The sequence below is a fragment of the Diorhabda sublineata genome, chromosome 6 (genome assembly GCF_026230105.1).
Source record: "Diorhabda sublineata isolate icDioSubl1.1 chromosome 6, icDioSubl1.1, whole genome shotgun sequence".
NCBI lineage: Eukaryota > Metazoa > Arthropoda > Insecta > Coleoptera > Chrysomelidae > Diorhabda > Diorhabda sublineata.
The window spans coordinates 20233606-20246542 of NC_079479.1; positions in this window are offsets into that span (position 1 = coordinate 20233606).

Sequence of the window (12937 nt, forward strand, 5' to 3'; positions counted from 1 at the left end):
TATAAATACAGTGAGTATTGGATACACGGGGCGCGAAAAGTTATTAGAAGTTTTATTAAGGTTTTTAGATCTGAGTAATTTTTCATAAATGACTAATTGATAATAAAGAACTGTCACCATATTTATTATACAGAATGGTTGGGTCAGACGTTAAAAGCAAAAAACCTGAGTTGAAGAGCAGCATTATAAAACTACAAGCATAAATTACTAACCCTTGACAGAGCAACAAAAATGATCAGAATAATTTGTAAGAGTATCAATAAAAGTAGAAGAAACAAATGTCAATGAGATATTGTTTACTGGTTTTTCGATCCTAGGTTCAGTTTATGCCAAATTTATCATCAGTTCGTAATCAGTCAATATTAAATTCTGCTTTATTTCCCAATTCTAACCATATGAACTTGATAATGGTTTACACCGGGTATTTCAAAACATATGATCAGTTTTCCGTAAAAATTTCAACGCCATTTATTTTTTGGAATACATAGTTCAAAATTATCTTTCCACAATAATGCTAGGATAAAAGTATGTGAAAAAAGAGAAAAGTTTCAATACATCAGTAACATTATAAGAGGTAGGTATATGAGACTAATGTTTGTTAATATAGGAACTGAATACTATACAGAGGAAGTTACATTTCATGTTGTACTAGCAAATAGTGAGGATACCAATATGAGAGTCCCAAAGAATCAGTTACAGCTTATTGCAATTACAAAGACACGATAAAATTATTCTGAGGAGAGAACTTCTTGCAAAAAATAGCAGCTGTGTTACTCGGTAACGAGTGGACAATTCATGAAAGTATATATGCGAACAGTCACAAATTTACATTATTTGTTCTACAAAAAATTTTCATTTCGCAGTCAGACTAGGTGGTCTGTAAACGTAGATGGGAGCGTTCCAAGTGGATTCGTAATGGGATCCTATTTTATTGAAAAATCGGCAAATGGATAGAGTTTCAAGTCGTTTACCGCTACTTCTTAAGGCTTATCAATTTCAAAGAAGGAGTTATCCTTTTTCGAAAGTGAAACTCCATTTTTCTTCCTTAAATGGCGTCGAATAGCTTGATGCATTTATATCAGCCTATTATGAAAATCAGCTAGACACAGCAAGTATCATTTAGGGCCCTAATCAAATGGTTCATAGGTGGAAGTTTCATAAACAACATTTAAATAGTACAAAAACTATACAGTTCAGAGTTTTTAGGTTTCGGTATAAGTTATGGGCCAATTCAATCTAAAAGAAGAGCCACACTCTTCAAATTTGGCAGAATGAAATACAGGATGACTCAAAAATGTGAAACTGTTGTAGAGAGTTTGTTGTTCTTCTGTACATGTATATACTTTTCAAAACGAGGTTCGAGTTTTATCAAATCTTTAAGTTGGAGTGGGCCTAAAAACCTTTATCTACGACAGAATATTTGGGTTGTGCGTTTCAAAGTACAGAAGGTGGTGACCTGCATACGACTTTCACGAGGAACTAGTGGAATACCGTATATGGAATATGAAAAAATATTTCTTGTTACGATGGCAAATTGCAACAAATTGAAATCTAAGATACAAAATGTCTCATGTGAAAAATTCAACTTTGTTCTAATAAGACGTTATTGAACAATTGTAATCAATTTCAAAACATGCTGAATTTGTATTCAAATACATTCAAAAAAATTGAAAATGAACAGCTGTTCAAAAGTTGAAGATATTGTGTGAAGAATGTGTCCTTTAGGGTAAAAAGGGGGACATGATCTAGCTATTCGCTAGAATAATGGAAGTTCAAAAATCTCTCACACGTATATTGATAACGTTACATGTCTGTACTGGACAACGATCATAGTTATAATAATAATAAGCCGTCGACCCGGATGGATCGAACCAACCAAAAATGCTTACATATTAACTTACATTTCCTATCAATATGCTGACATCTGAAGTAAGGTACCATGCACATTGAAACAGGAAATTATCTTGCAATTATAACAGGCAGTTCAATGTCCTTTGCAATTGATAGAGTTAAGAATATTTATTTAATCAGATTTTAAAAGCCGAAACAAAATTTTATGGTACAAGAGAATATATTTGCTAACTGTTGAATACCAAAAATCATAAAATCGTTTCTCATCTCTTTGAATAATGAAAATTAGATAAAGTGCTGAAATAAAAGAATAAAACAAAGGAATTCTTCAAGGGATTTAATGAAAAGGAATGTTTCAACAACAGCTAATATTCAGGTCGAGGATCATGCTCGCCAATGGTATTTTATCAAAATAAAAAAATAAAAATAAGCAATTCTGGATGCAGGTTGCTTATCATAGATCACAAAAATGGAATAGAGAAATTTCCAAAAAACAGCACCAAAATAAAACTAACGTTTATTCTGAGACATCGACAACAGAAGGGTTTCTGTGATCTACCATATTGGTGACTCTGAAATAATGTCCAGTTTTTTAGTTTTTTAATCAGCTCTTAAATGTTCGGAGAGTTTTGAATGTTGCTTCGAATAGTCAGTAAAAAATTAGATTTGAATTGGCACCTTTTGCTCATAAGCTTCAATACGGATCTCTGAATATGATCACAATTTTAAACTAAAATGGTTAATTTTTTGGTTCGTCCCAAACATACTTGCGACATGTAGCGATACGTTCGAATAAATAATAATCAAATTATGCTCAAACAACTCATAGAAATGGACATATGTAAATTAAGACCAAGAAAGCAAAATGCATTTAAATCACCATACACTTTGGCGTAACCAATACGTTGATTCTAAATATATTTTTTAAGATGCCACTTCCTCCGTTGCAAGTATAACATTCATATACGGCCATCAAATCTGCAGAATGAAAGTTATTTAATAAACTCAAATATATCTATTTCAACGTTGCCAAATTATCAATTGTAACATTGTAATGTGGGGGTCGTTTAAAATTTCCTAAGCTTGAAGGGGGTCGCTATATAAAAAAGTTTAAGAAGCCCTGGTCCAGAGAGTTAAAATTGATGGTTTCGTTGGAATCGATTCTTTGAATTTCAAGAGTGTTATTTTCACGGCTGCTCACACCTGGACCTTTTAAGAGCTATTGTCTATATAAATAAAATATTTAAATTTAAAAAGGTGTATTATTTTAATATTACTTTAGATTATAACAATGGAATATATCAATTTTTTACCATTATAATTCGTCTTTAACAATTTCGTTCGATTTTATATCTCATATATAATAATAATTTACCATTACATTTCGTTCTGATTTTTACACACACACTCTGTATAATGCCATTACGTTCTTAACCTTTGCCTCTGTTTGTACCTGTTATTATACGGATGAACAATATCACAAAAAGGAATCTGCGAAGAACGGGGCTATAAGTAAAACATACAGCTCGCCAAAAAGGCCTCATTTTTTTTTCATATTTGTCGTTGTAAAGGTACCTAACGGGGGGTGACGAACGCCATCTTCACCACCTCATTTTACCGATACCATAGAAGGTGCCAATAGCGCCCCACCGGTAGCGCCAAAACTTACTCATTTTACAGATATCTACTTCACCGGTAGCGCCCCACCGGTAACGCCATCTTACCATATCTTACCAAAACTTCATTTTACAGATACCTAGCGAGAAGGTGTGTCTGGTCACAGATACCAAATACCATATCACCAGCCAATCATATGCCAGAGAGCGTTGTCTCAAGTGTCCCAAACGTAACAAAAATTAATACAATTATTCCGGAAACACTACAAACTAACAAAGAAGATGCTCTAAAAATATTAAAAAAACTCTTGAAATAAATACCTCAAATTTATATTATATGGTTAGTTTGTCTCATCCACTCCTTGATTCGCCATTTTTACACTAATCACATGTAACAACTGTTGTCATATGTTGTTTGCAAACTGACCTATTGCACATGATCGTCGTAACTCAATTTTTCTTTCTGCCGCAAATGAAACACCTCGCGCGTATTTTTGCATGTGGCTCTTCAATGGTGTCTTCTGCTGGGGTTTTGTATTTTATCAGAAAACATTTTATGTCACTTGGCAATGACTGCTGGCTGGCACGTCATCAAACCTAAGAAAAGTACCTTCAAAAATTCTCTTCTGTGCTTGTGAGCTTTATTGACATGAATTGTATTATAGAGCAGTTGTCCATTTATTCCTGCGATGTTCATTTTTTGGAAGATTATAACCAAAGGCCATCTTCTTGTTCTTCTGCATACTGAGTATGTGCTACACATTTTATCAACAGTATCAATTCCACCTTTGGTGGTGTTATATTGTAAGATGATATCAGGCTTACTCGACACTGAATCTATATCTCCCTGCTCATCCATTGTTGAGATCAATAACGACTGCTTTATTTATTTTCGGTATTTATGTTTTTCTGGAATCCAAATAGCGATGATTTCACAGGTCTACTTTTATGAGGCAAAAATTCTTGCGGAATTTCCCTTTTTTTTTCATTATTCCAATCATAGTAATTTTATCTTCCAATAATTCTTTAGCAAGCGGATAACTGGAGTACCAGTTATCACACGTCAGATTCCGATTACTACCTTTCACTTCCTTCAACAAGCGGTGAACAACGGCAGTAGGTGTATTTGGCATGCTGTAGGGGCCTTCGGTTTGTTTACCACAATAAACTTCGAAATTCGACAAATAAAATGTTTTTGCATCACACAATACAAAAACTTTCAGCCCATACTTCGCCGGTTTGTTCGAGATATACTGAAGAAAACTACAACGTCTTCGGAAGGGTATCAACGTTTTATCGATTGTTAAAAATGCGCTCAATGAGCAGTTGTTCTTGCAATTCTCTAGGAATTTATCTATGACCCATCTTATTGCAGCCAACTTACCTATCTTTTTTCTTTCATTTCTTGAATTCTTATCTTCGAATCGAATAACAGAAAGTAAAAATAGGAATCTGTTTTTACTCATACATGCTCGAAAAATTTCAGAGCCGGTACTATCTGTTGTACAGAGCTCTAGAAAGTGGGTGTGATTTTGATTTTTTTATCCAGAAAATAGGAGCAAACCAATGAATGCTTGCATTTCTGTTTTTGATTCGTCTTTGGCATCACGTTCTCTCATAAATTGCGGCCGAACATTTGAAATGTACAGATACAGAAGGATTTTCACTAGGTTTTTAACGCCCACTATACTGAATTTGCTTTTTAGCGAATTTTTGTTCCATCGAGTCAGTTTATCTTTGGCAATAAAGTAACTACTATTTTCAACATTTTATAAATTATCGGAGTCATTACCTTCGATTTAGGATTCGGAATCATGTTCAGTACCCTCTATTTTCTCTTCAGACAAAGTATCAGCATCGTCGTCGAGTAATTATTCTTCTGAATCGGAGTCGCAAATCATTTGAGCCAGCTCCTCTAATTCCATGTGTGTTAATTTGTCAGGGTTTTTTATTTTTATCTTGTCCCTAAAATGATAAACATGTTAAAAAATTCATAGTAGTGCAACAAAGAAATTGTCAATAAAGTAACGAACGCTCCAGCTACCAAAGCACAATTGTCGGTACACGTAGTAAACATATCGGTCGAGGGTTACATGAAGGGGCAAGAGTGGGGGATGCCACATTCAGTTTTGACCGCTTTTTTAAGAGAAATGGTGTATTTTATACACCGGCGAGGGTAGTTAAAGGTTAAAATAAATATTTTTAAGTTCAGCTACAAAACTATGTGGACGAATTTGATTGGGCTCGATTGTAACTTGGCTGATAATTTCATCCAGACGTGAATGTTCAAAATCTTTGATTAACGGTGCAAAATATTTATAGAGGACAATATCGATACGATTGGATTTAAATCTCAGGAATTTCTTACATAAAGCATTGTAGGTTACATGTACTTCTTTCATTAAGTGTAACATGAAGAAACCATCAAAATAGCCGAATTAAAAGAGGAAGTTGGCTTATCGACGTTATCACCGATTTTCTTCTTAATCAATTTAAGTAAATGAGATTTGTCAGTTTTACAAATACTTCCATCTGCGTGGCACATTGATGTAGGCACTGGTGTCAGTGGAAATGTTAAAACTTTTTCAATATCAACTTTATGAGTTAACGTTATGCCTAACATTCTCGATAACTTTATTTCCGAGAGTTAATTTTTTTTGGAGCCTCAGCGAAGTTAAGTATTTTATTTTTTCTATGGGTTTGTAAAATCTACTTCCATCTATAGCTCATTCAGTAATGAACTGTTTCCTTAATTCATCACCATTTTCTTCGACGTTCAATAGGAACTCAGCTGAATGTTGAGAGACAGGCTTTCCAGTAGCCATATTGTAAAGATTATCTTCGTTTAAATTTGGATCGAACAGATTACAGTTTTTTTCAAAAATTTCGATAAAATCAGCAAGACATCATCAAATTTTGAGGTTTCTGTTGCATGAATTTTGAAAGCTATTTTAGCAATGGCCAAATCATATGTTTACTTGGACGTATTTTGGTCACATTCCACACCAACTTGTTGAGCCTGTGTCATTGTCAACTTCACTACTGATGTCTCTGTTGGTGACAAATTGATTGGAGTAAGGTAAGATACTTTTTGTTTTGGAGTATTATATTTTATAATTCTTCTATTAAATTCCGTCCGCATTGGAGTGTTTGGCACATGGGAAAAGAGTGTAATGTAATAAATCAATAGTTTGTACTAAAGACAAAGTACTCGGAATCGATTGCTCTATATTCTCAATAGGTGTTAATCGTTCTAATATTTGTAATCACGCAGAAATCAGAACAAGTTCAGGAACAATGGCTTCAAAGGTTCGTCTTCTTTTTGCTGGTGGTGGTAATATGTCGGACTGATTACTTCTAGAATCGATATCGATTTCATTAGGAGCATCATTATCAATATTTTAATATATTATACCAACGGTGTCGTGCAAATTTTCCTTTCCATTGAAGCTACCATTATACTAGGATGCTAGTATCCCACTTTGAGTGGGATTGTGTTGGGATTCTAGCATTCCGGACTGCTATTTTATTTTAATTTTTTGCCAGTCGTCAATATGGCCCCAACGAATGAAGAGATATTATTAATTAAGAAAAGAAGGCGTCGTGCAAAAAGGAAATTTGACAATGTGGGCGGGCGTAATTGCTGGTGGCGCGGGGGCGTGAAGAAATTTTATAAGAGAATAAGCGAAAAACAATTCAAATGAAATCGAGAAATATGAAAATCTTATTTTAACCTAAAGTAACCGATTATAGAAAAGAAAAAATACATTATCATATTTACGGAACAACTAAAAATACGATGGAAGTGAGATATGATCTCATTGTGGTACAAGTTACGCTTAGAAATTCCCATGAATAATTGGTGATTTACTATTAATTAATCTAAACAATAGGTGTGTTCTGATTGAGAAAAAATTAAAAAAAATTTTCTATAACTTATGTTCTTGAATGTATTAGATGCCTTAGTTCAGTTATGCCTTCAGTAGAGTATAGACGCAGACTTGAAGAATTTATTGCGAAATTCAGCAAATTAAATTTTTATGAAGACAAACGTACAGTTATAAAACATCTTGAAAACCTATGTCTTGGCAATTTACCTAAAAACCGAAACGACACAAATAAACGATAACAAAGAGAGCATGTTTGTTGCCCAAATACCTTGTAGAGACTACTGGAAAGTCCGACAATTAATGTATGATATCCTGATATTTTTGGAGGTGAGCAAGTATGAATGTTGTTGTTCGCCAGATTCTACATGTTAATCAATACCTTATTTCACATCGTCTCACCTATTTGACGTCACTCTATTTTTTAGCGTACCATAAAAATCCAATAGAAGTAATCAAAAAATATGTTGATGATAGTTATTTGTCTGCATTGGAATTACTGTTTGCAATATATGAAAGTAGTGATTGTACATTAAATTATGCTCTTAAAGAATATATTTATTATCATAAGCAAGATGTTGTTGAAGATTTAGATTATGTAATAAATGGATAAAAAAAAATGTTTTTTTGCTGGATGCAAAGTGGACATATTCTGCTGGTATAATTTTGGGCTAGCCATCAAGTGCTAGCGCTAGATGAATGTGGAGCAATGGCTTATTTTAAAACATATGGTCATATCAACTCTATTGATATAAGTGTCAGTGACTTTAAAACTACGCTGGTGTTTTTTCAAGAATAAGAACAATAAGACTATACATTTACTATTTAGACATCGTTGTATTCAAGCAGAAAACAATTACAAAGTTTCTACCAAATGGAACAAAAAACACCTTTATTGGTATTTACCCAAAGCTAATTCTACGTTGAAATAATAGATGACAAAAGCTTTCAGTATGTGGGAGAAGGTTTCCAGTTTACAATTTACACAAATTATGTCTCCAGCACAACACAAGCCTGACATTACCATTTCATTTGAACAAAAAGTACATCAAAATCGTGCTGATTATAAAGGAAGGTATGCATGTCATTTTCCATTCGATGTACCTGGACTTATACTTATACGCCTTTTTTCCAAACGATGATAAATGTATTGAGCTTCATATTGATGATGAGGAAAATTGGGATTTCAGTGAATTGAACCCTCCTCTTTATGGAAAAATCAACTTTGTTATGACAATGGTTCATGAAATTGGACATAATGAAAACATGTCGACATTACAACAGGATGATATTAGGGGTAAAGTTGTTCTGTACGGATCTAGAAAGGAAAACCTTCGGAGACAACAACAGAATTAACTACAGTAATATCCACGGTTATATATAAGGAACGCTCATTACACAAACACTCATGTAATATCGTAGTACCTAGCCTAATATTCTTGGCAACGGATTCAACGTTTCCTAACTTTCTTCTCTACGTTGGGCAACAGAATCTTTTATGGAAATTTGATTTGAACGATATGCATATACCTTCAAATCCCGATAACTTATGTGATTACCTTCCTACACAAATAAAGTCAACTCCAATTTCGCATATTTTCCAAAATTCTGATGGGAACACTATTTGACAAAAAAAATAGGGAATTTTTCACAGCATTTACATATGTTAAGAACTGTTGATTTACAGTTTCCAAACATATGCGGATCAATGCAATATTTCAAACAAATTCTGGTAGAAACTTCATTTTTTATAACACTTATAGTTATGTGGAAGTCACCCTTAACCCAACTGCTATAAGGTCAGGTGGCCGAATTGCTGACCAGTTTCCTGGACTACCACTTGATATAACATATGCTTTTAAGTTTATTGATGGACACATTTACTTCTTAAAAGGAGACACATATTATCAATATAGTGAATATACTAAAAAAGTAGTGAGGCACGAAAATTAAATTAGAATCCTTTTGGTCCCAATGCAGGATTGAAACAGCAATTGAAGAATTCACTTGAGAAAATTATATCTTTTGATGAATAATGTGAGCATTAAAAAAAGGTTCAGTTTTTCAAAATATTTATTGAATAAAAGATTTCATAATCATAATATATTGTTAATGATAAAATTGAAAATACATTGTTGTTAGTAATAAATTACAATATTGTTAGTAATTTGTTAGTAATAAAATATCTCATATAATAAAACAAGAGTAATTTATCATAAAATTATCTAATTGAAAAGAGTTAACATTTGAACAAATGTTAACTCTCGATATTTTTTTGAAATGTTAACTCTAGACATTATTTAAAATGCTAACTCATTCGACTGAGTTAGCAGGGTAGACTCCATGTGAATTATCTCTACCATTCGTAAGTTTAGTGAAGGATGCATTAGACAAATCTGTCTTACACACACTTCAATCAATTCCGTCTATGAAGAGAATCACCCACACTTCTGTCGCCCAAAAAAAACTACATTAACAAAATAATTCTACTCATTCCTCACAAACAGTTTTACAATCATAATCTGATTCTTCAGGCTCTTTAGTTAAATTATATTTGTGAATAAATGCGTTTAAAATTTTTATTGGAACATTGAGATAAACTAATGAGATAACTATACTAGGTTTTACACTTTTTAAGAATGCTTCGCAGATCCCAAAACAGTTTTCGCTTTCTTTTTACATATTGAATATATCTAATGTCTGTAGCATGTTGTTCAGTTTCTGTGGTTGAAAACATTTTTGTATTAATCTAAACTGGGAAAAAAGAAAAAAATTATGAAGGTGGTAGAGATTTGCAGCATTTTAAATCAACTGATTTTTCTTCAAATTTGATTTTATGAATTTCAAGTGAACAACTACTAAAAATAATATTTTTCATTTGTTCCAATTTGTTTGACATATCTGTAACAAATATTTTACTCAGTAATACTATAGTGCCCCCAGGGGAGCGTATCAAATGAGTTCGGAAGCAGTTTTTGCTTATCGTCGTATGGACTAAGTGCTACTTTTAATTGCTCAATACTAAAAACCTCATAGGCGTAGGACCGGATCATTCCTTGAATTGTAGTTTTTCCTTAAATTCTGTAAGGCAATTTTTATAATCATCAAACGTTAATTTATTTTTTATTACGTTATACCTGATACCCTTTGACTTTTTAACAACTTTCCCTCCCTGCACTTTATATGTATACATTTTTGATCGTAAACCTACAAAATGTGTTATTATTTTACCGTTTGCCTCATCTTTCATCAAACCCAAATTATATTTTCGATGGCTGAAAATATGTTTTTAAAAAGTTTATTAAACTCAAAATTACAATAATTTTATAGAGTTGAATGAACAAAATTAATTTCACAAGCGAATTAACTATATTTATTAAAAAATTATTTACAATATTCGTATTTATAATAAAATAAATGCTGACAAGGTGTTTATGATATTTGATCCTATCGCGTTTTATTTAAAGAATCTTCTGGAATTTTCTCCATGTAACTCCTCCATCCCTAAGAATGAAAAATGAGGGAGGTATTTTTCATATCTTGTTTTCTTCCTTCTTCTAATTTAAATTATTCTTTCTTCTTTTCTTCAAATTTCTGTTTTCTTCAAATTTTCTTTTATATTTTCGAATCAACCATAATATTATTAAAATTACACAAATTATTATTATTATTGTAAATAGTTCTATTGATACATGGCTTTGCGAATTATAAATTTCATAAATTGGTTTTATATTTCTAGCAATTTTGTTTTTTTCATATAATTTTTCAAAGTCTATTTTAGTTAAATTTGGAGATTTATAAATTTGATTATTAAAAAATTTGAAGCTTAATTTCGGTAATATTATTGATTTTTCTTCTTTAATTTGTATGTTGGTTGAGAAAATTTCACTTTCTATTTGAATACCACAGTTTTTTGGAATTTTTATAGTTCATTGTTTGTCAATTGTTCTAATGTACTTTCTTGGAGATTATCTCACTAACAACAATTGTCTTTTAACTTAAATGTTTCTTTGCAATAATATTTTTCTTCTAACGCTGGACATTCTTCTTTGATAAAATTAACTTCTTGATTTCTGGCTAAGTAAGTTTGAGGAGGGATAAATATTGTGTGATTTTGAAAGGGTATCAAAGGAAAAATTCATAGGTTTTTGATTTCAGTATTGGAACATGAGTAGCAAAAATAATTTTGGATTTGGAAAAGGTTACTTGTGAACCCAGAAAGAGATAATACGTTAAAATATTATTAAATTTTGGAATTTGTTCCTCTTTATAAATAGTGGTTAAATATTTCATCATTTATAATATTCCTCGACTCGATATTCCGGAACTGTGAATTGTATTTAATTTGGAAAATGTTATTGCGTTTTCAATATTATCAATTAATGTAATTAAACTCTGACAGTCCAGAATAATCTGTGAACTTGTACTATAAAGTAAGTAAAGTAAAAAATGTTATTATTTTATTTATTTAAATGTGAAATTTCTCTAAATTATCATAAAGTTTCTTTTGATTATTCTATAAAGTCGTAATCGATTATAAGTTATAAAGCAACCTCTCTGCATTTTTGTGCTGCAAATTTTTTTATTTGGTTATCGCACTGTAGGTTCTTTGTTAAATCGCAATTTATCGAAAGAACTGATAAATGATTTAGTCGATAGTTCGACATTGTTGTCCTTTATTTGTTTTCTATATACGACATACTGGAGAAAGAACGATCCGCTTCACAGCTAGTGATCGGCATCGTTAAAAAAATCTTTAAGATGGTATAGCAGTTTGGGAAAACATCAACAAGTTTCTTAATAAATTAGCCAAAAAATTTCACTGCAAGAGGTGTAAGACTCTGTCTTAGGCTGTAGTAAGTCAGATTTTAACTGAATGCACTCAATCGCTAAATATTCGTCTATGTCATTTGGATAATAATCGATAATATTACGTAAACTTTCCACATCTATGTGTTCTTGATTTTTGTCTTGCAAATCAATTAAAAATTTAAATTTTTTGCTACAGATCTCATAGGCTTGGCTTATACTACTTAAATCCATAATCATCTTATCCAAAACAACGTTAAGTGTGTCTCTTTTAAATTTTTCTGCGCCGTTTACTGAGACCTCATCTGTAAATTTATATGAAAATTTTGAAGTAATGCGTCTCTTATTTATGTCACTGTAGTTTGTTCTCACACTAGTACTTAATTTTTTAGCTTTCTCTTCGTATTCATTTAGCTTTTGATCTGATTATTGCCTTATGTTTTTCACGAACTCTCTTAATGACATAATTAACTTATTGCCTTCACCAATGTCTAAACCAGGGCTCTGTACTTTTTTATTAACTACATTAAATCTCTCCAAAATTTCTTCCCAAAAAACAATCAAAATTGCAGTTTCTAGTTTCGCCAGTTTATTAAATAAATTTCGGGCCTCTTTTCGGAAATCCACTTTTTCATCGTATTTTCGCCGAAACTATTGAGAATTTTCATAATGCCATCATAATTACTTTTCAAAGCTCTGACAGCATCAAAGTGACAAGACCATTTGATCTGGCTTAAACTTTTTAACGTAAATTTTAGTTTTGTTTCACGATTT